The sequence below is a fragment of the Sceloporus undulatus genome, chromosome 2 (assembly GCF_019175285.1).
Source record: "Sceloporus undulatus isolate JIND9_A2432 ecotype Alabama chromosome 2, SceUnd_v1.1, whole genome shotgun sequence".
NCBI classification, from domain to species: Eukaryota; Metazoa; Chordata; class Lepidosauria; order Squamata; family Phrynosomatidae; genus Sceloporus; species Sceloporus undulatus.
Genome location: NC_056523.1, coordinates 31,757,800 through 31,779,993, shown reverse-complemented (window position 1 = coordinate 31,779,993; position 22,194 = coordinate 31,757,800). Strand labels below are relative to the sequence as shown.

The 22,194-nt window shown below is 39.6% G+C and overlaps 1 protein-coding gene and 1 pseudogene across 17 annotated transcripts in view; both read left to right on the top strand.

The window, feature by feature from the left end:
- MAGI1 (membrane associated guanylate kinase, WW and PDZ domain containing 1) overlaps positions 1-22,194 on the top strand; it is a 598,529-nt gene that overhangs the window by 269,653 nt on the left and 306,682 nt on the right. The gene's annotated exons all lie outside the window — the stretch shown is intronic.
- On the top strand, positions 8,313-9,169 carry LOC121922475 (annotated as a pseudogene).

Genomic DNA, 22,194 nt, shown 5'->3' with positions numbered 1-22,194 from the left:
GAATGAAAACATTAAACTTATTCCTCAGTAAGTGTCCAGTATCTCCCCTCTGGCACCAGTGATCAAACATAATGGTGATTCACAGTTTCCTAGCGAGGGTCTGTTAGCTTTGTTTGGAGTCAGACCACCCAGAAGAGACAAAGACAATATGAACATGTTTGTAATGCTTTTTAAATTTATATTTGAATTGCAACTTTTCAAATCTTGCAGTTTTTGTAACATGAGCTAACGTCTTTCCTCTCTCATTGTTGTCATCACTGTTGTTATTTACAGTCTTCTTCGAGTTCCTAGTTCTGGCCCCAAATATAACTGCTATTCCCAGTTTGCGTTATGAGCAACAAAAGCTCATTGTGTCTGACTAATTGCTGTAGAGCTCAGGGTCGACCAGTGAAACTGATTGACAGAGATTGGGGAAGCAGAAAAGAAAGCACTCCTTCATGGAATTCATCAGTTAATTTATGGGCTTCACTGCCAGGAGACAGGGATTGACCACTTCCTAGCTTAGATGTCTTTAAATGGCCATTACAATGGCTACTTGTCATGATGGCTGTAGGCAGATTCAAGTTTAAGAGACAATGTTCCTCTTAATACCAGTTGGGAAATAGCAACGGAAAAGAACTGTTGTTTTCAGACCCTGTTTTCCGTCTTCTTGGGTGGATATGGTTGGCCACAATTTTAAAATAATCCTAGACTACATTGGCTTGTCTGATCCAGTGGACTGTTGGAGGATGTGAAGCCAACTCTGTCTTTATTTTATGGCATAGTCTTTGCAGCTGAGTTCTTGTATAACTTCCAGGTCAGTGTATGCACATGTATGCGTTCACATTGTATGAGAGTAGTTTACTCTGTTTTTTGAGGAACCTGTGACCATCTGGATTTTGTGAGATGCTGAGATGTGGGTGGGTAGAGAAGAGCATAGCTTAACAGTGAGGAATGATGTGGGCTTGCACTCCAACAACCTCTCTCACGTTACACAACCCTCATCTCTGTTTTAAGGAGATGTAGTAGTTTGCAGAAGGAAGACCTCCTTACTAGTACCATTTCTCCACTATTTCCCATCCTCCTGAAGCTATAGGTAAATAAATGTTTATTTATTTATTTAAAGATTTTTTTTGTAGGAATAACCAGGCTTTTGGCTTTAATGAAAAATAATTTCTTTCTGCTTGACTAAATTATGTGTTCATTTTCAAAAGGGCTGGAATTAGCCTTTGTTGTGCTGGGAATCACAATACTTCAAGGAGTGTTTTGTGTAAGCCTTCTCATGTCCTCACCCTTACATGAGACTGGATGCACAAATACCTGTGACAGGAGCCTTTCTGTGAGACGACAAAATAACATTGACAGTGAGTCCTGCTGAGCAGTGGCTCTGTTAGGCCTAAATCCAGTTCATTCTGACTCGATTATTATTATTTATTATTATTCTCTTTATTTATATCTTGCTTTCCTCCTGTTACAGGGACTCAAAATGTTATGAATCAATGGAACTTATTTGTTGATAGTCCCAACAAGAATAGACCAGTTGCATCAATAGAGTGTACTAGTTACTAGGCATAATACAGTAGACCCATTGAAACAATGGAACTTACTAGTTACTAGTCATGACTAGAGTAGAATTATTCATTGTTAGTATTGCATCAATAGCATAAACTTTCCTATTTCATGCATCATAAGGCATTTTGAATCTTCCTGCCATATGTGACATTTTACTTTTAACTTGCTGTTTTGGAGCTTCTCTTTAAAAATATTTAGCTTTTCATGAGGAATGTGTGCTTCATATATTGCTTTTCTGTGTCTGATTAAGTAAGTTGCTTTGTACATCTGTCAATAAAAAAGTAAGATAGAAAGAATAAATCAAATTCTAATATATGCCTCATTTTACCATACTTACCGTGCTAGTGATCTTGTCACTGTACACCTATGAATTCATAAGGGAACTGTGTGTGTGTGTGTGTGTAGAGAAAGAATACTTTAATAGCTTAATATTTAGCTTTTATACATTCAGGTTAAAATTTTGATCTAACTCAGGAGTGGGAGAGACATGATGGAACCATCTCCCATCATTTTGTAAGAGTTAAGCACTAGAGCTGTGATTTAATTTCTCTATTGATTTTGGAATTCTTACTTCTTGAGCAAGTGCTGAAAGTCCAGTAATGATTAAAGCAGCAGTGGTGAAAGAGAGGCCTCTCAATGCCCTTCAGGAAACCAAGCTTATGCTATCCAAAGTTCATCTTTTAAAACAGCTGTCCATTTTGGGAAAGTTGTTAGTCAAACTAAACAAGAGTGTGTTATAACAGACATCTTTACTGAAACTTGGCAGAGGACACAATCAGCTATTTCTTTTTAGTTCCAGATGCCTTTTCTTCAAAGCTGTGTACTCAGAAAAGCATCTACCAGCTAGCATAACAAGCATAACTTAAATACCAGCTGTATGCTTAACAGAAGTGCATTAGAGTGTCCCAACAAAGCGTAATTTGTTGACATAGCCTGAAGAAGTTATTTGTAAAAAAAGAAATTTGAAGAATAATACACTAAGATTTAATTTATCAGCAAGACATCAGCTGTGTACATGATGGTCACTCTAGCAACAGTTTATATCAGATTTTATGTTGAGCATAAATTAAGTTGGTGTAGTGGTTTGAGACTACAATTCTTATCCCATTTGAGCATGGAGACCTATTGGGTGACCTTGGGAAAGTCTCACTCTCAACCTTAAAGATGGCAATGGCAAACCTCCAAAGAAACCTGCCAAGAAAACCAGATAATAGGTTTGCCTTAGGGTCACCGTAAGTTGAAAATGACTTAAAGGCATACAACAGTACGATATAGATTGACATCAGTTAACAACATAAGTTGAAGTAATTTTCCCTGACTTGCTTTTGTTGAGAAGACCTAAGTTGTTGTGGGTTGTTGCTGTTTTTGGTCAAGTATGTATAACATTCTAGACCAGTGTTTTGGACCTCAACTCCTAGAATCCCTTACAATCAGCCAAGCTGTCTGGGTCTCAGAGTTGAAGTCCAACAATCTGGAAGATCTTGGGTTGAAAACTACTGCTTCAAACCAAACTGCAGTACATCATTTTTCTCTGTTGCTTGTCCATTATTCTGTTGCTACTTCATCATGCCCAAATCACAGTTTAGTACACAGAGTTACAGCCACAGGTAATTTCTTTTGTGATTGGCTTCACATTCTAGTGTTTGGTACAAATTATCACTTTTCTCAGGAAGACACTATATCTCATAACAGTGATAGCTTTGTGAAGTCAAAGGCTTTCATGGCTGGTATACATAGTTTTTTGTGGGTTTTTCGGGCTATATGGCCATGTAATAGAAGAGTTTCTTCCTGATGTTTAACCACACAGCCCAACCCCCCCCCCAAAAAAAACAACAACAACTAATGATACCTTTATTGGCCAACCTAAATGAACAATATACTTGTTGCAAGCTTCCAAAGCTTCACTTGCTTCTTCATCAGGCAAGATGTTATGTACCAAACAGGAGAAAATTTAGAAATGTAAGATTATTATTATTATTAACCTTTATTTATAAAGCACTGTAAATTTACACAGCGCTGTACATACAATCTTTTTAATTAGACGGTTCCCTGCCCTCAGGCTTACAATCTAAAAAGACACGACACAAAGGGAGAAGGGAGTGGTGGTGGGGAAGGGGATCAGGTCCAGCAGTTCTTCTCTACCTCCGAGGCCTGGACCAAGGGAGATGGACTGGAGGGAGGACTTGGCTCCTTGGAGCTAGCCTGCCTCTCTCCCCCTCAAGATGGTGAATGAAGGGAGGGCTCGTCTTCTTCCAGGCAGGCCTGGTGGAGCTAGCCTGCCTCTCTCTCCCTCAAGATGCCTGCATTTTGTTGTTTCTGTCCTTAGTTAAGATGGTGTGGGGAGGGTATCTTTAGCAGGCTGACCCCTCCTCCTCTGGCCATGCAGCAATTGGGAAAAGTCCAGGAAATGTAAAGTCCATTTGCATCTCAACAGGGACCCCTCTTTTGCAATCCAATATATCTCCATTCCAGTGAGGTCACAGGCCTCTTTGTAGGCAGAGGACAATGGATTCCCCAAGAAGTCTCCATGCTTTGAATCAGGAACATTTTGGTAGGTGCTGAGGTAAAACATGCCAAGCTGGTCCAAATTTGAGAAGAAAAAAAATGGCTTTACCTGTAGATGCCAAGTTGATTACCTTTTCATTTGTCTTGGAAGAAATCCCACGAAGCTAAAATTTAAATGCTAGGGCCTTTAAATGTTGATATTATTCCAATTCTTATGTTGTACACTTTTTTAAAAAAAAGATTGTTCTCTCTTTAGGTGGTTTTGAGTTGGAAATGTACTCTTCTCTGTAGAAATTTTTCAGTTATCCCTCATGAACAGTTGGATATTTCATTAGCAATGCTGGTTAATTCAAAGTCATTTGCATTTGAAAATCCTTTGGATGCAGTGTAACTGCTAAAGTTAGTCATTTTAATGATCCATTATTTATCATGAGAATGAGTTAATGTGCAAACTTAAGATTTACAACATGAAACCTAAATTGCAGGAAATAATTTGGTCACCAAAATCCTCATTACTGCAGGAGGCTTGAGGGCGACAGGAAACGCAGTACCTGAAAATGTGCATTGTTAATAAGCTCTCCTCATATTTTCCAAAAAATATTATCCTTGGAAATGAGTGCATGTTTCATTGATTGCAGCTCACAAAATCCACTGCTGAGGGCACACACGTCTCAGAAGGGAAAATAGCAATGTTACATCACAAGATAAATTTAACCAGCAAGAAATTAACATAAGTCTTGAGGTGAGAAGGCTTCAAAAATGAATCAAAAAGATAAAGGTGGGTGGCTGTGCCAGGCAATACTGAATGAGCATATGCTCAGTTCACAAACGTTCAGAGATGTGACAGTGGAAGTTTGGCTCCGTTGTAATTAAAACTATTCAACAGAAACAAGCTGGGGAAGCAGAAAACTATTCATTGGCAGACCTACCTGCACACTGGAGGAATTTTACAGGATTTTTTTGAGTGGGTAGGTGGGTTTTTGTTGTGTTGCTGGCACTGAGTTTTAAAGTAGGAGGAAGAGAAGTGGGAACAATTTACCTGTAGTTCCATCTCCCTCTTTTCCTACTGCCTTCCACTTTTCACTTTGTAGTCCTTTCTGATGAGTCATACCTTCTCATGATATGGCCAAAGTACAACAGTGTCAGTTTCGTCATCATTGCTTCTAGTGAGAGTGCTGGTTTGATTTGCTCTTGGATCCATTTATTTGTCTTTTTAGCAGCCCACAGGACCCATAGAACTCTTATCCAGCACCTTGTTTCAAATAAGTTGATTTTCTTTTGATTAGTCTTATTTACTGTTTAGCTTTCACAGCTATATATACAACCAGAACCAAAATCCCTGTTTGGCACTACCTTTCTGTAGTGGTGGGATTATGTGCTCCTGTGAGGCAGTAGGCTATGATGATGGTGGTAGCAATGCTGTTGGCAGGATCTCCCATGTCAGTTGGACTTTTTCTGAGGAGCCAGACTAAATGTACCAGATAGCTACTGGGCAGCAGCAGCAGTTGTGTGTGTGTGTGTGTGTGAGAGAGAGAGGGGGGGCGCCATAGGTAATGGTAAAGATGCTAATACAATGCAGAAGAAGGCAATGAAAAACCATTCCTGAAGCCTTTTTCTTAGAAATGTGTATCATGAGATACTACAGAATAATGAAAAGTTAGATGGAAAGGGGGAATAAGTCAGTATTTACATGGACTCCACCATATTGCTGTACAAGGATTCTGCACTGTGAAAATGACATTAGATGTGATTGGTTTTAAATGAGAGCCATGCCTTTTAAGGCTACTGACTAATTAAAAAGTTTATCTGGTTTTAGCATTGTCCTTCCTAAATACTGTTATTTAGTAAAGGCTTTTGGTGTTTCTGCATATGTAAAATGGCAATCTCTACAGATTCCACAGATGGAGTACTGATCTACCTTTACCTTGTACAGTTAAATAAAGAGTCTTTTCCTAGATGGAAGAAGTCATTTTTCAACTAACTAACTAAATAAATAAAGGCTAAAGGCAACAGTTGTTAACTCTGCCCTGGCTCTGACTTTGACTATGACTCTGGAGACCAGGGTCTGAATGCCTGCTCAGTCATGGAAACCCACTGGGTGACCTTGAGCACATCACTCTCTCTCTCAGCATCAGAGGAATGCAAAGGGAACCCCTCTCTGAACAAATCTTGCCAAGAAAACCCCCATGACAGGTTTCCCTTAGAATCACCATAAGTTTGAAACAACTTGAAGTCATACAACAGCAAGAACAACAAATAACGTGTATTGAACCAAGAGTTATTCCCCAGTGCCCTGACCCTTTTTGTTTTTAAGCTTTGCAGTAAAGATATGTGACCTGTTATGACCCAGCTCCATACATGTCTTCATCTCTTCTGCCTTCTACAGTCAATGCTGCTTATACAAATGGTATTCACATAGCTCTTATTAGGGATTCTTAGTTGAAAACAGAAAGCTAACAGATAGTTTCAGGAGGAAGAAAGTTCAGTGTGGAAAGGGCTGTATTCAATATGTATGAATGCCTACTGGAGGGAAGAATATGTGTGTATTGCAGTAGAAAATGTAGGGTGAGGTCTTTCAGGTAATACAGAGTATCTGAGAAAGAGCTCAGGCAAATCTTTATTGTCTTTGGAAGTGTTGAATTAGATTTCAGAAACTGGAGTCAGAAATATGTAAGCCATAATATATTCAGTTCTAAAAGTTACAATGCTTAATACCTTTTGGGATCTAATGCTTCCCTTGCTGATTTTATGACTCCTTTCCTGTGAAACGCTTTCTTGTTGTGCATTCAAGTGGCAGAATGCAACTGTAGTTATGGTCAATGCGGTTGCCCCAAAGCTGGTGAGGTTTCTCTCATGAGAAGTCTAAATCTGTTTGTTCATGTTCCTTCTGCCTACAAATAGCATTTTTCCCAGCAACAGAACCTTGCCTCTTTGCTGCCTAGGGCATCTTTTTATTTCTTGAGTGGGAGGGAAATAAAGCCAACATGTCTTGATTCAGTGGTTTGAAAAACAGGGAGTGACTATTATACTGCTCCTTCTGTAACCCTCTCTGTGTTAATATAGTTTAGGAGTACACCTAAAGATATAAGGTGGGCATGTGGTAAGATGAGTGTCATATGGGCACACTCAGTAAGTATTTTATTTTTATCTCATCTTTCTCCTGGCATGACACACAAGGTGATCTTATTTTTATGAACAGGTGTGAGCTTAAATCTTTCTTTCTGGTATTTCTGTATTGTCCCCCCCAGTCCACAAGGACTTCCAAGTCGATGAACAAGTAAAAGCAGTCAAAACAGCTAAATATAGTTTTGGTTAAAAAAAAAAAAGCCCCAAATATATTAAACTACTCTTTAATGTTTTAAAAAAATCTAAAAACAATCCTGAAATACATTTTTAAGATAATTAAAACAGAGTGGTTTGAAATATTAAAAGGTCATGTGGAACAGCACTATTTTAGCTGCCCGCCAGAAGCTCAAAGCAGATGGAGCCAGCTTAATGAGTTCCATAATTGGTCCATATATGTACCATTAGGTCCTTACTGCCATATATTTGCCAGAGGAAAACAGTTTCCTATAATAGCTGGCTATCAAAGCAGCCCACCTATCACTCTGAACATACTTCATCCCTTCTGATTTAGGAAACTAAGTGGGTTTGGGCCTTGTTAGCACTTGAACTGGAAATCACCAGTGAATACCAGTGACTGCAAACAGGGATATTGAATAATTTTGCCAGTCAGAGTTTGCACTGTGGGGCTCCATGGAACAGTGTTCTAACATACTGAGTTAAAGACCTTCGTATGTTGCTCTTTTCCTTTTTCCTTCTAAAATGGTTTCCCAAGCCTTTCTGCCAAACCTGCACCTACCTTCTCTCTCTCTCTCTCTCTCTCTCTCTCTCTCATAAATGTGAAGATATCAGAGCAGGTGGGATGAGGGAGAAGACAGAAAAGATATCCAGTTGAGAAAGAGCACATAGAAATGCATTTCATCTAGTTTCACAATGGGCCCATATAGCTTGGAAATTTTTGCCCTATGGATTTGATCTAGCTTTCTGGGATACAATACCCAGCATGTGGCACCTCTTTACTGCCTGAAGCCCCATCTTCTAAGGTGTAAACTGGAACAGGAGAAAGCTAAGCAAGAACCTTCTACCTAGAAAGCATATAACTGAGCATTCACTATTTAGAACAGAACAGGCAAGTGTAGTCCACTGGCTATATGAGGCCTTGAAACCCACTTTTGCATCTTCCTGCAGTTTGCAACCAGAACAAAAAGCTCAGGGCAAAAGGACTTTCTTTCTTTTGGCTCCATTGCTTTGAGCTCTCGCAGCAAAATGGCGGTGATGGGCATCCAGCTGGTGGTCTCCCTTCTTGTGGCCAGCATCATGCAGAAGATGGCTCCTGACTGGTCCTTTGCCCGATGGCTTCTCTGCAATGGAAGCTTACATCGCTAGAAGCATCCCTCCGAAGAGGAGCTGCTAGTCCTGGCAGGCAAGCAAAAGCCAAAGGACAAGCGAGAATGGAGGATCAATGGAGTTACTGATGAGAAGCCCTCCTCGGTTCCCAGAGATATCAATTTGCAGCTGGAGAGCAGCCCCATCATGACCATGGAGGCTCTGGTCCTCTGCTATTTCCTGGAATACCAGTGGTATGTGGACTTTGCGGCCTACTCCGCTCTGGTCTACCTCTTCACTGAAGGTTACTACTGTCTGGTGGATCCCCGGAAAGAAGCCGACATTGGGATCCTCTGGTGCTTGCTCACCATCGTCTTCTCCATAGAAATCTTCTTCATGGTAATGCGGCATTACTTCTGCTCCAAGGAAGGTGGGGAGCGCTCCATTTGCCTGGCTTTCACCTTCTTCATCCTTCTGATCGCCATGGTGGTCCTTGTCATCCGTGAAGTCTATTTTGAATTTGCCTTGACGCAGGGTTGACCAACATCAGTGACAGCCTGGAAGTCTTACTGAGGGAGGAAGGTTGGGAGTGGACGATCCCTTTGAGTAAGTTAACCTTCAGGCTGGCCCTGGCGGCTGCCTGACCTTTCCAGGCTTATGACTGGCTCAGACTCATCTAGATGCCCTCAAGATGAAGGGCGATCGACTTTTTCTTGTTGATTAATAGCAGCTAGAAGTGATGTGACAGTACTAGTAGTGTGGTCCTTGTAGCGGGTATGAAAACTGTGCCCCCAGCCAACATAAGCTGCTTTATAACCAACATTTCGACAGCATCAGGTTAGAATGGAGGAGCAATTGTTATTTCCATCCTATAATGGCATCCTGGCCAGACTTTGCTCATCCTCTGGCCAAATTTTCCAAAAAATTGGTGTTTTCATGATGTGATGAGATGTTTTATAAGCATAGTCAGTTTTGGTGCAGAGACTCTTAGTTGTTGGGACTGTCTTTGATTTATTTTTTGTTACTTGTTTGAACTTCCATATCATTGTTTGCTTTACTTGAATTGTTATTGGTGTTCAAATATTAGAAATGCCACTCATTTCTACAAATTGGGAGCTTATGTTAAAATATTGATAGACTTCTGTGGGAGATGTTTGTATAGCACTTCCCTTTGTATAGCACTTTGCTTTAAGCATTTGTCAAGCTGGGTTGGCGTGGGAGAGGATATTATAAAAGAAGACCCCTTCTTACAGAATCCCTCATTGAAAAGTTGTATTCTGATTCGACTACAGGTAAAAACAGATTCAGCCTTGCTTCTGTCACCCTCTGTTGGAATCTTTGCCTTTCCTTTGGTGCCCATTGACCTAGGAAACTTGGGAAGGAAATACTTTGAAAGTAGCAATTTGCAATGTTAGGGGGAAATAGATTTTAGACATTTCTGACTGTTCACAAGCTACTCTGTTTCACTTGTTTCAGGAATGTTGGTCGTCCTGCATCAGGCAGGTTGTAGTATCTCATATCAACCCCTGGGGTAGATATGGGTTCTGCACGGAAGGAATAGTTTTGACCTTCCAATAGCAAAAGTCCTATCACACACACACACACACACACACACACACACACACACACACTCACTCCAGAAGGGCATCCTAACCTTGACTTGGTTTGCTGATGTTAGAAACAAAATCTTGTACTAGTTGGTCCCACCCCCCACCCACCCTGACTTGGATCCACACTTACATTTGGCTACAACTCCAAACTTGATCAACCACTAAGTAAAGAGATCTTGTAGCACCTTTAAGACTAACTGAAAGAAAGAAATTGGCAGCATGAGCCTTCATAGACTTCAGTCTACTTCCTCAAATGCATTTGGTGGAATGGAAAGCCAGGGACCAACCTATATAAGTCATCTGTGTGCAAGAATGTCAATTCAAACACAAAATCCTATGTTTATGGAAATGAAGTGACAGATCCAGTTTTAACAATGGTCAATAATATACAGTTTTGACAATTTACCAACCTACAGGAATCTCACATTTCCTGAACAACTTAACGCTTAGCAACACAGATTTTGGTTTGTGTATTTATTTTGTGCATGGGAATAAAATTTTATTTTATTTTTTAAAAGCAGGTGTTTTTTTAAAAAAAAGAAAGGAAAAGAAAAAATATGCTAACCAGGAATCATGAATGATTAAACTCAAGTGACACTTGGGATTTCACTTCTTCACATTCATGAAATATTCTTATGCCATTTACATACCAAATGCCAAAAAAATAAAAAAGGTACTACAGAGCTACTGAAGTACTGCCTTCAAGACTTTTAAGCCCCATCCTCTACTTAATGTTGAATACTTGCTGCAGCATTCAAGCAATATAACATGTATTCATGCAATATTTTAAACACAATAGAATTATAAAGGTAACATTATATAATGATGGAAACACCTTAGCTACACACAAACTATACATCAGAGCAAAACAACACTAGCTATATTTTCTAGTGTGGATATTATTTGTAGACTAACATAAAAAGACGCTTTAGTATAATAATTTAAAGGGGAGGCAAGTTATGTTATATCTCAGTGGACATCTCAGCGGCTTTCGATACCATAGACCATGGTATCCTTCTGGGACGCCTGGCAGAGGTGGGAATCGGGGGCACTGCGCTCCAGTGGTTCTGGTCCTACCTCTCCGGGAGGTCCCAGATGGTGCAGTTGGGAGACGTGTGCTCCGATGAGAGGGCCCTTAAAACCGGGGTCCCTCAGGGAGCCATTCTGTCTCCCATGCTATTTAACATTTACATGAAACCGCTGGGAGAAATCATCCGGAGACATGGGGCACGGGGTTATCAGTACGCTGATGATACCCAAATTATTTTCTCTATGTCTCCGACTGATGCAGTGACTGGGGATGGCGTCTCTCCTCTCGTGGCCTGTCTAGAGTCAGTAATGGGCTGGATGAGGGAAAACCGACTCAAGTTGAATCCAGAGAAAACGGAGGTACTAGTGATAGGTTCTCCTGGTCCAGGAATGGCGGTGGTTCCACCCGTCCTGAACGGGGTCACGCTCCCTGTGAAGGACTCCGTGCGCAGTCTGGGGGTGCTTCTTGATTCGTCGCTCCATCTGACTGCTCAGGTGAATGCGACGGTCAAGAGCACCTGTCATCAGCTTCGGCTTATTCGCCAGCTGCGCCCATACCTGGCCCAGAGGGACCTAGAAACTGTTGTACATGCTCTGGTAACTTCGAGACTGGACTTCTGCAATGTACTCTACATGGGGCAACCCTTATACCAAACTTGGAAGCTGCAAATGGTGCAGAATATGGCAGCCCGGCTGGTCACTGGTGTTTCCATGACCAGCCATATAACACCGGTTTTGAAAGATCTCCATTGGCTGCCCATTCGCTTCCGGGCTCAATATAAGGTGTTGGTGATTACCTATAAAGCCCTAAATGGCTTGGGCCCAGGATACCTAAAGGACCGCCTCTCCCCATACATTCCGCCTCGCACCCTCAGAACGTCTGGGCAGCAATTACTGAAGGTGCCTGGGGCTAGGTTATCCTCCACTACACGGAGGACATTCTCCACGGCTGCCCCAGCCCTTTGGAATACGCTGCCCACCGAGCTCCGCTCGACTACCACCCTGGCCCAATTCAGGAAGGACTTAAAAACCTTCCTGTTCCAACAGGCATTCCCCGACTAAAAATCCCATGGGCCTCCCTCCTCTTCCGTGGCCAAGAGGTTGGGCTAAGGGGTTTTTAATTCTGTTAGTTTTACTGATTGTTTTTATTGATTGTATGGTTAGCCTGTGTAGTTGTATTTTTATATTGTTTATGGCACCTTTGTTTTTAACCTATGTTGTAAGCCGCCCTGATCTTGGGAAGGAGCGGGATATAAATAAAATTATTATTATTATTATTATTATTATTATTATTATTATTATTATTATATACCTTAAGAAGTGATGGTGATCAGAAGACGGCGTTAAAGCTGAGAAAAAATACCACTAAATTAGTTTGTTTTAAATAATTAATTTCTGAACTGGCATGAGCAAAGAAATACAAGAATGGCCTTGATGGTTCAAACTAAGCTCTGCCTTATCCTTCCTTTATCTCTTATTATGTTGTTGTTGTGTGCCTTCAAGTTGTTTCCGACTTATGCCAATCCTAAAATGAACTTATTATGGGGTTTTCTTGGCACGTTTCTTCAGAAGGGGGCTGCCATTGCCATCCCGTGAGGCTGAAAGAGTGTGACTTGCTAAGGTCACTCAGTGGTTTTTCATTATACCCTGCCTTATATCAGGGTATAATCTCAGGGAAGCTTATCTCACACTAAAATTCCCATTGTAGAGAGATCTTGTAGCAGCTTTAAGACTAACTGAAAGAAAGAAATTGACAGCATGAGCTTTCGTAGACTTCAGTTTACTTCCTCCAATGCATTTGGTGGAGTGGAAGCCAGGTACAGACATATATGTGCCATTATATTAAATGGTAACAGAGGAATATCACATGGTTCAAATGCTGACTTGCACTTTGTTGATTGTAGAGGTGTCATGAAAGAAACAGGAGGAAAGTGTATTTTGTATCCCAGACCAATGGTTTGTAGGAAACAGATTATTAAAAGTGACTAACAAGACACTAATTTCCATTGTTTGTAGTGAATATGACCAGCTAGGATCTGTTGGCTCTTTCAAAACTGAAACTACAGCAATAAGAAACCATCTATATGAATTTTCTCTATGTCACATGGACAAATGTTGAAAGAGTTATGAGTTCAATATTCTGTCGAATAAGTAATCTTTACAGTGCTGCAGTGTAAGCCTAAATCCCATTGCTGGTCCCAACCAGAGTTTATTGTTGTTGTGTCTTCAAGTCATTTCCAACTTATGGTGACCCTAAGGGTTTTTCTTGTCAAGTTTCTTCTGAATGGGTTTGCCATTGCCATCCTTTGAGGCTGAGAGAGTATGACGATCAGGGCCACCCAGTGGGTTTCATGGCTAAACGGGGATTCAAACCCTGTTCTCTTAAGTCATAGTCCAGTGCTCAAATTACTACACCATGTTGACTCTCTCCCTTTCTAGTAGAGTACACCCACTGAATCAGTAGAACTTATACAAATGTTGATTTATCAAATTCTTATTTATTAACTGGGTCTTCTTTAGCTGGGATGAGCACTTGGATTTAGGTTAATGTCTTTCAGGCCCTGAAAGGTAACCGAGAATCATGTCCTGCTCCATCTTTAAGCAAGGTGATGGTGTTATCCTTAGAATGGCATCAGCCATCATTTAAAATAAGATAAATGTGTGAAGGATAAAAAGAACAGTTTTTTCCTCATATCTAACCTAATATCTTGCCTCCAAGGTGAAGCTAAAATTGGAGGCTAGACCTGTGGTCACAGTGGCTCACTAATACCTACTTTTAATCCTCAGTAATCCTGTGCTGCATCATTTATCCTATAGGCATGAAATTTAGTACTGCCACAGCTATGCAGACATTTGTGAAGAGAGGAAGGAGGGAATAAACAGAAATACATTTCACAATTGCTTGCCAGTTAAATGAGTGGTAGTAATATGTGTAGCCCTGCTGTCAAGCCAGGTGTCACCTATCCTATCCTATATCTGTGCATTTCATTTTTACTGCCCAGTTGTAGTATCCTCCATTTCTCCTTGTTGAAATTCATTTTGTTAGTTCTGGCCCAGGTTTCTCCTCACTTAAAGTTGCTCTGAATTCTGATCCTTTCTCCTGGGGTATTAAAACCCCCAACTCTATTAATATTCCCTATCATGGGATTACCAGCAGTATTTCCCTAAATTTACTTTGTCTAGAATGCATGGTCACACATATCTCGCCACTTTTCACCGCACTACCACCACATCCCTATTTTTTCTCTTTCCTATAATTTTTACCCAGATGCTCTCAACTTGACTTCCAGGATTTAAGTCATGGATTTGATCACAGTTGTATAATACTACTAGACTTCCCTTCTGGTTTGGTCTGTTTCTCTGAAATAGGTTATATCATTTTATTACTATAATCCAATAATGAGATTCATCCCACCAGGTTTCAATGATTAAGCCATTTGAAATAACAATACCAGCTTAGTATCCCTTGTTCAGAATTCCAAAATCTGAAATACAGTCGGCCCTCCACTATCATGGGGGTTAGGGGCAGAAGACCCCCATGAAAGTGTAAAAACCACAAAAAACTTAGGGGCCCTGCAGGTCCTGCCCACCTTCCCTCCTTGGCTTCTCTCAGCCCAGGGAAGCTGGATGAAACCAAAAACTCACAAATAATCAAAACCTCGATCATCAGAGCTGTAGCGACTGCAGACTGTAATTCAAAATCCAAAATTGTCCATATCGGTGGCTGAGCTAGTAACACCTTTGCTTTCTGATGGTACAGTACACGCAAACTTTGTTTCATTCACAAAAGTATTAAAAATAGTATGTTTAAAATTACCTTCACGCTATGTCTATATCATGTATAAGTAATATAAATGAATTTCATGTTTAGATCTGGGTCCCATCTCCATTATTATATATATGCAAATATTCCAAAATTCCCCCCCAAAAATCAGACACTTCTGGTCCCAGGCATTTTGGCTAAGGGACACTGAACCTGTAATAGTTACTTAAATGGGGACTTGATTTTCAATAAGAAGGTAAAGTGGTCCCCTTTCCTATTTATTGTCACACTTTGCCTGTCAAAAAACATAAATTTATCTCCAGACCTACTAGCATGGGATCTTCCTAAGATGGCTTCCTACAGGACAGGAAGAGATCCAGATCTCAAGAGGAGTCACATTGGCACTATACATAACTGGCATAAAGTGCGCCCTTGTCATGTGCTAGGGGTTGGCCGAGGGCACACCGCCCATACGTGCCTCACCCCTAGCACGTGACGAGAATGTCAAAATGGTGGAACCCTGTACACACGGGCACCGCCATTTTGACGTGATGGACGGCTAGTGTCCGCACGTCCCGGTGTGATTGTGACGCTGCGAGTGCGCCATTTGGGCCTTAAACTGTCTAGGTTAGGGTTTCAAAGGTAGCTTGAATTGGGCTGCTTGAATTAAGGAGCAGCAAGTGCAGTTCTTTTGGAATTAGAATCATAGAATCATAGAGTTGGAAGAGACTGCAAGGGCCATCTAGTCCAACCTCCTGCCATGCAGGAAATCCAAATCAAAGCATCCCTGACAGAATTGCCATAATGTGACTCCAGTTGACTGGGCTTGTTTCAGTTGTGGCCACTGGATTTTCTGTACTAGTCCCACATGTGATTGGCAGCAGATTGTTGGTCAAAAACTGTGTTGTGGTCCACAATAGTGCATAAACACCAGAACTGTTCCTCAGCACAGTTTACCAATCCTGAAGTAAAGGCATTGTGAATTGCTCTTGGTTGGAGAATTTTGATTTAATTCCATTGGACTTGGAAGAAAGTAAGTAATGTATGATTTAACTATATTTAATTTTCTTGGTTCATGTTTTAAACTGTTGCTCCATACACTAAACCACAGGTATGAGAGATATGATGTATGTTAACTTGGGAGCAGTCCTCCCAAAGCATTTCTTTGAAATGAAAACATTTGACTTGTATCTATATATCTCTGCCACAATAAATTAAAGAACCCCCTTGAGAATCAAAGCAGGTAAAATCAGATATTGCCAGAAATGTAAGTACACCCATGCACGTTGTTTGCAATGTGTAATTCCAAATACTTATGCTTTGAAAAAACAACCAGAACAACTTAGAGTGATTTTCAGGCTTTTAGAACTGGCTTTGCTATTCATTAGCATTTCACATGGCTACCCTGTTAAGTTATGCATTGTAAGACAGATATTGAAAGGTATTTTAAATGATGGATATACTAACATCTCTAAAACAAAATAAGAACATGAAAAATGACTTCTCTGTACAGAATATTTAAAGTTGTAAATGGATAGGCAAATAATGAGTGATCAAATGTAATACATGAAATGTTTAGCTCCAGTATTTTTGGTTATGTTTATTGTTCCAATGACTTCATCTGAATTTCTTTATTGATTTGTAGGCTTACCATTTTGACTTTATTTTTAGTTTTTTTTCCAATTCTAGTGTGAATCTACCAAAATATTTTCTTCATTGAAAGGAAGGGGAAATGATTTTACTCTTGTTGCCTATCAAAATTTTCTTTTCTATTAAACACAAAGCCTTGTTACTGAGAAGGCACCCACAAATTGCATTCAATGGGGAAATTGTTTTAGCTCAATAGGAAATAGTGAGAGGGCTTTGGTAATGTAAGCGGGGTTCTTAAGCCTTTGTATACCTATCTTTAGTCTCAGCAGAACTTTTTCTGAGGCCTTTCCCCCCAAAGTAGGCCTCCTTTAAAAGGATTTGAATTGGTTAAATTTGACCATGATATCTGGTCTGTCTCCCAGTGCTTTAACCATAAAGATCTCCCTGTTATAGATGCTGCTATGATGGCATATGCAGCAAAAGCTGCTGAATTCTCAGTGCCATCAGCCACAAACTGGAGTGCCTTATATGCTTTCCTGAGTGCCTATTCTAAAGGATGAGCACTTATGCTTGTGTCACATACAAAAATATATATTGAATCCTTAGCAATGCATCCCTTGCAAACATTGGAGCTGCTGTTCCTGCTCTTACAGCCAAAGCTGAAATATCACATGTCTTCTTTAGGTTGGTATATCTACTCTTCTGCCTGTCACTCTCTACAAGTGGTATAGACCGTGAAACTGATGCTCTAGTCAGCGCATCTTTAAATGGCACTGATGATACCTCCATTGCTGACTTCTCAAATGTATACTATTTCTGAGATAGGTTTGACAAATGATTAGTGCTTAATGAAACTTCCCATTCTAGGTCACTCAGCTCATTAAAAATGTTTTGCAGTGGAATTTTAGGAATTTTAATGGGTTTACACCATTCCCTCGCCCAGAAAGTAAAGGCTTCTAGTGACACAATTCTACTTTCTACCTCCAGGTGTGTGTGCCCCAGAAGGACCCAGACCTTATCAGGCCCACTGTGAGGATATTATCTCATGATCTCCACTACCTTTATTTTCCTCCTCCTCCACACCGTCCTACATGTGTTAACTAGGAGGGACAATTGTGCCTCCTTCAAGGCCTAGTCCCTTTCCCTGGGGCCTTAAGTCACCATAGATATTAATTAATACTTTGTCCAGGCCTTTCTCTCCCCTATGCTCTCCATGCCTTAACTAGAATGGAAGAAAATAATATATGCTTAAATGTTGCCTTATTTTCTGTTTCTTAAACTTTCCAGACTTCTTAGGAGGTGGTCTATGACTTGCAGTCTAGAGTACAGTAAGGTAAACAAGCATTTCAATTTTTCTGCTGAAAGTCACTGTACAATAATTAATTTATGATAATAAGTATCGGTTGTATTAAATTACGTTATGAGTCACTTTATAATTTATATACAATCACATCAAATTAAAATGATTAAAATTAAAATTATTAAAATGGTTGTGCAATTTGTCAGGCTTGGCTACCGTGAATACTCGATAAGCTGGTGATAAGTGACCTTAAAAATAAAGGGAGAAAAAGTACAAAGCAAAAAATGGTGGAGGAACAAAATGTTGCGAAAATGGGAAGGAATTCTTCAAGTGCACTGAAATAATAATAATAATAATAATAATAATAATAATAATAATAATGGGAAGGAAGAGACTACTCCCTCCATGCTGCCAAATTCTTTGTTTCAATTAGTGTCAAAGATGCTACAAGATCTCTCTACATAGTGACAACTTGTAAGCAACATTGATATGTGATTTTTGTAATAATTTTAATAAAATTAATGGGAGAAAAAAGAGCATCAAGAAAATGAAATATGACCCCAAAATGGCTCCTCAGTCTCTCAGTGTGAAAAGGAAAGGTGAAACCATACACACTTGTAGTACATCTTGCCATTCAGCTTCGCTTGTGATGATGGGCTATTATTCAGTCTCTTTTTTAAAAATTGCCACCAACAACAACCTCCCAAGGAAACTGTTTTGTTTCTTACTGGCCCTCTGGGTCTGACATTTATGGTCTCAAAGTACTGGCACACAGAAAATGCCAATATCCTTGTTAATGGGAGATAAAATAGTAGGTAGCACAGACAAATCATTATTTCTGTGTGTTTAGGCATTCACTGGCCATACACAATTTGAACAAGGACAGTTCAGAGTCAGTGAGAAATAGATGATGTTGGTAATGATAAAAAGTTGAAGAATGACCTCTGAAGGCATAAAATCCTTCTGTTCTCTCCCTGCTCTCTAACCCTCAAAATTCGTAGATCATCAGTTTTCTCAAAAGGGAAAGGATGGGGAAAGTGTTTTCAGACTTGTGAAGGAAGATGCCCCTGAAGCTTGCTTATCTCTGTCTGTCTGTCTGTCTCTCAGTCTTTCTGTCTACCTATTTTAGGTTGGCAAAATCTTGATGACTATACACAACACAGAGCACAAGAGCAATAATCAAACTTGGATTATTTCCTGGAAAAATTATATCCAGTCATTAAAAATATATGAAATAAGCTTTGAAAATAAATTCACAAAAATATTAGCCTGTTTTACAAAAACGATAACACTACTAGCCTACTAAGGGCTGGTACATCAGGTTGAAGAATCCAATTCGTCCTGCAACAGCCCACTGCTAGTGATAGGCAAAGATTACTGTTTGCGGCTGATGAACAATAAGAACAAGTTACCTTAACTGGCATACTTTATGGGTACACCTTAATACCAATATTATTGGTATTATTCCATATATTTACAAGTTTATCTCAATATTTTATTCCTTTCCAATTTTTTCTTGTCCTCTATTTAAGTGTCAGTCAATTTACATACACATGTATGTGTGTGTGTTAGGTCTTAATAATCTTCAACATTTGAAACAGATGTCTCAGCCTATTTGTTTTTTCTAACTTTCACTTCAAACCAATCCTTCTTGAAGTTAATTATTGATTTTTCATTGACTGATATTGTCAATCTATCCATTTTGGCAAGATCAATAAGTTTTAATAGCCAATCATCTAGTGATAGTAGTATCTTTTCTGTCCATGCCTGGTCAAATAATATTTTGGTGTCTGTGACCATATAAAACAATAATAAAAAAATCACGTTTTTCATTTTGGCTCTTTGTCATGTTCATAAAAAAGGTTTCCTGTTTCATTGGGATCTTAATTTTTAGAATTTCATCTATTATTGTATGAATTTAGATCCAGATTTTCCCCCTGACATTTTACAGTGTCACCACATATGAAAGAATGTTCCATCTCCCAACATTCTTCATTATCACTTCTGTATATTTTCCCTAATTTCTCTGATGTTAGATACCATTTTGTAGTAGCTTTCTTTCGTATCATTACAAAATATGTATTTTAAATTCTTATCCCACATTTGCCCCTGCTTTTCTAATTCTATGGTCTGGCCTATATTCTGCACCTGTGAGATCATGTATTTTTATTGTTTCTCCTCCCATCTCTATTTTTAAATTATTATTATTATTATTATTATTATTTAAAGAAACCCAGACACACTTCCTGAATGTAAATATTTCTTCTCAGTGCACTGCCTTCTGACATAATTTGAATAAAGGCATGATATTGTTCTCTTCACTGTGCTGTGGCATATTCCTGAGAACTGACACACTCACACATTGTAAGATGTGTCAGCTTAAACAGAAATGGTCCTCTTGTTGAAATTAGAACTTGCTTTTGGAATTTTTTTTAATGTGTGGAGAGGAACCTGATGTTGAGACTTCTGTCACTATTACTTGACATCAAGGGCTGGAGGAGTGAAACCCAGTACAATATTCATTAGCACGTTTCATAACTGTCTTTCCTAGAATATTAGAAACATTCATAAGTAGAAGGGAAATGGCTTTGGCATTTCATTGTATACTTCATCTTTTCCTTCTGTGTATGTGTAGGCTCAAAAGAAGGTTCTGAAAGATCTAATTTGAATTTTATGAAATAAAGGAATATTTCCTTTTGACGAAAACTTTGGCATGAATTGATATATTGTGGACCTGTTCTGCAGTCGTATTGTCAGAGCTACAAAAGAAAAAAAAAGAGGGTTCAGAGATTAGGATTGCTAGTATTGCTGGTTTTACTGGATTTTAGGCATGCTACTTGGTGTCTGTTTGGACTTTCATCTGCTCCATGTTCTCATTTTAAAAGTGTTGTTTGCTAGCCCATCTAAAAGCTGGGTTGGGAGTCAAAACATATAGTTCTGTTGTCTTGAGCAAGATGAGCTTGCTACTACTTTTGAGTGTTTAGTCAATATGTGAAGTCTTAGCTTCATAGTAATTTCAGTGCTTGAGTGACCTTTTCCCAGTTCTCAGGAGCACATTTGAAACTTTCCAGAGAAGTAGCCATGTTAGTCTGTGACAACCAAAACAACAGCACAACATCTTCTGGTACCTTAAAGACTAATAGGTTTGATTCAGCCCAAGCGTTTCCAATATAAACATTGGTTGCCATAGGCAGGAGAAGTGTCACATCTCACTACTTCTGGGAGCTCTCATGTGTGCAAAAACCCTCCCTGAACAAATCTTGCCAGGAAACCCCTATAGTTAGTTTCCGTTATTGTTGTTGTTGTGTGTCTTCAAGTCATTTTTTGACTTATGGCCACTCCATATCATGCAGTTTTCTTGGCAAGATTTGTTCAGAGGAGGTTTGCCTTCCCCGAGGCTGAGAGCATGTGACTTGCCCAAGGGCACCCAATAGGTTTCATTACCAAGAGGGGAATTGAACCCTGGTCCAACACTCAAACCACATGCTGGTTCTCAATTCAGTTGTTACCCAGCTTTGATAAAGTGCAGACTCTGATGTTCCAGTGTGATTTCCTTAAGTGCTTTTGAATGGATATTTGTGTTTCATCACAATGAATTAAAATCTTTTGAAATTCTATTAGAAGAGTTTAATCCCTTTCTTACTCTTTGCAGGATCATTTCATTCACTCACATATTTCAACTTAGAAATGTCAAATTGTGAAAAGTATCAGAGCAAATCAGAGGTCATTTTTGCATTTTCAAACCCTAAATTCCTATAAAAGCAGCATACATTTAGAAAAAGTTTTTATGATCCTCAGTTTTGCAGGCCTGTTTATGTATGGGTGACCTTGGGCAAGCCACGTGCTCTCAGCCTCAGGCGATAAAGGTGTCAGACACAAGCAAGCAGTAGTTGACATGGGCTAGAAAGAGGAATAGGAGCTGCTGCCACATGAGTGAGTGAGTGAGAGAGAAAGATAGGGGCAGGAGATGGAGGGCCAGGGGATGATGAATGTTCAGCAGGAAGGATAACGATGCAGCCTTCCAGATGTTGTTGCACTGCCATTCCCAGCAGTCCTAGCCCACAGAGCTAGTGATGAGGTATTCAGTTCAACAACATCTGGAGGAATGCAGGATTTCCATCCTTCCCTTAGATTATACTGTATTTACTCAACTACTTTATTCAGCTTTTCTGTATACAATTTGCAGTGTTTAATGGCATAAAACTGGCGCTATCCTGTTACCTTATTCTTGACATGCTCAATAATTTTTATATTTATTAATATTAATGTAAGTATAGTTCTTTTTTTAACCTTGTTATTATTCACCTTTTAAGAGCAGGCTGTTGACAGGTCTGCCTTGACTGTCAGCGTAGCTAGACTTGGATATCTAGACTTTCATTAAATATGATGAATGTTTTAATATCTTGAGCATTTCACATGTGGGCAAAAAAATCCACCCAGCTCTGAATTTTTTGAGC